Source organism: Salvelinus sp. IW2-2015, unplaced genomic scaffold (genome assembly GCF_002910315.2).
Source record: "Salvelinus sp. IW2-2015 unplaced genomic scaffold, ASM291031v2 Un_scaffold4848, whole genome shotgun sequence".
Classification (NCBI taxonomy): domain Eukaryota; kingdom Metazoa; phylum Chordata; class Actinopteri; order Salmoniformes; family Salmonidae; genus Salvelinus; species Salvelinus sp. IW2-2015.
Genome location: NW_019946117.1, coordinates 28,460 through 31,099, shown reverse-complemented (window position 1 = coordinate 31,099; position 2,640 = coordinate 28,460).

Below are 2,640 nucleotides of genomic sequence, written 5' to 3'. Positions count from 1 at the left end.
ATGTCCCCTCATCACTGTCTGTCCCAGACCGCCTGTCTGTCCGTCCGTGTGTCCCCTCATCACTGTCTGTCCCCCTCATCACTGTTTGTCCCCCTCATCACTGTCTGTCCCACTCATCACTGTTGTCCCTCCTCACTGTCTGTCCCCTCATCACTGTCTGTCCTCCTATCACTGTCTGTCCTCATCACTGTCTGTCCCCCTCTCACTGTCTGTCCCCCTCATCACTGTCTGTCCCCTCCATCACTGTCTGTCCTCCTCATCACTGTCTGTCCCCCTCATCACTGTCTGTCCCAGACCGTCTCTGTGTGATCTTAAGTAGTAAGAAGTTTTGTGGTAAATAAATAGATGTGAACTCTGATTACCGTTGTTTTGGGTGAGTAAAGTAATGCTCCCTAGACTTTTAAAGACCTCATGCAGTCTTGGTAAAAATAACATTGTTTTAATCTCAATATATGTCTAATAAATCATTGTGTGTTTTATTTTAATTAAAATAATGTCAAAATATATTTCTGTATTTCCCTGAGACTCCTTTGGTCCTTGAAATGCTCATTCTGATCATGTGGGCGCTAGGACACAACATTGAAGCCTTGATTGGCTGACGGTCTAGAGCAGAGATGATCAGCTAGGTTCAGCCGAGGGATGATTATTGTCTTGAGCGGATGGTCGGGGGGCCGCAACAATAATTAAATAATATTAGTAGACTGCAAATTGACCTCAAGAAGTCCAAACAGATATAATATTTCAATGTAACATAATCATTTCAAACCGTGGTCACATTTTGTATACGATCACGGTTTCTCTATTATGGGGTGAGATAACTTGGGAAACAGATGACCAAAATATAAATCCCTTGGAGCTGATTTCCTGTTTGGGAACCCTGGTCTAGAGGCCACCTGCTGACCCAGATGAACAGTCATTGGTCTGTTATAATCAGATCAATTGTGACGTCATGATAAGAGCTGTGCAGGTGGGGTCAGGTCAGACACTCTAGAGCTGATCACAGGTCCTGGTTACATGTAGACCTGCCCACCTGCAGACACTCTAGAGCTGATCACAGGTCCTGGTTACATGTAGACCTGACCCCACCTGCAGACACTCTAGAGCTGACCACAGGTCCTGGTTACATGTAGACTGACCTGACCCCACCTGCAGACACTCTAGAGCTGAACACAGGTCCTGGTTACATGTAGACCTGACCTGACCCCACCTGCAGACACTCTAGAGCTGAACACAGGTCTGGTTACTGTGAGGGAACATCAGCTCACTGTTACGCTGCTCCCAAATGGGATCATTTAATAAAGCTGATGTGTTACAATCACAACATGTAGACAGGGAACAGTCTTGTCAGCTCCTGCTATCAATTTACATCAATGAACTCCACTCACTGCTCTGCACACTAGGTCAGCGTTACTGTTGAGAGAGCCCTATTCCCTATATAGTACACTACTGTTGACCAGAGCCCTATTCCCTATATAGTGCACTACTGTTGACCAGAGCCCATTCCTTTATAGTGCACTACTGTTGACCAGAGCCCTATTCCTATATAGTACACTACTGTTGACCAGAGCCCTATTCCCTTATATAGTGCACTACTGTTGACCAGAGCCCCATTCCTTTTATGTGCACTACTGTTGACCAGAGCCCTATTCCCTATATAGTACACTACTGTTGACCAGAGCCCTATTCCCTATATAGTACACTACTGTTGACCAGAGCCCTATTCCTATATAGTGCACTACTGTTGACCAGAGTCCTATTCCCTATATAGTGGACTACTGTTGACCAGGCCCTATTCCCTATATAGTGGACTACTGTTGACCAGAGCCCTATTCCCTATATAGTGCACTACTGTTGACCAGAGCCCTATTCCCTATATAGTGCACTACTGTTGACCAGAGCCCTATTCCTATATAGTGCACTACTGTTGACCAGAGCCCTATTCCCTATGTAGTGAACTACTGTTAACCAGAGCCCTATTCCCTATATAGTGCACTACTGTTGACCAGAGCCCTATTCCCTATATAGTGCACTACTGTTGACCAGAGCCCTATTCCCTACATAGTGCACTACTGTTGACCAGAGCCCTATTCCCTATATAGTGCACTACTGTTGACCAGGCCTATTCCCTACATAGTGCACTACTGTTGACCAGGTCCTATATAAGGATTGTGAATAGGGTTCCATTTGGGACTCAGCCTGTGTTCTGGTCTCCTGTGTCGGCCTGCCTTCTGTCTGATAGATATGAACAGTGTAGACGCAGACATACTGCAGCTTGGAAGATCTGAGCCGCTCTGGGCTCGCTGCTCTCAAACAACCAGGACATGTCTCCAGTTTTAAAGACTAACAAATTACAGCAAATAGTATGAATTTGCCCCCTTTTCTCCTGCCCCCTGCTTTTTCCTCTTCTCCGTTTCTGCAGATGCTTCCCTGGTGAGAGAATTTGGCGTCTCAGTTTCAGCCGAGGGAGAGGATATATTCCTCTGGGGGAGACGGAGCGTCTCACTCTCTCTCTCACACCACACACACACACACACACACACACACACACACACACACACACACACACACACAACCCCCACCAACAACACACACACACACACACACCACAACCCCACACACACACACACCACACCACACACA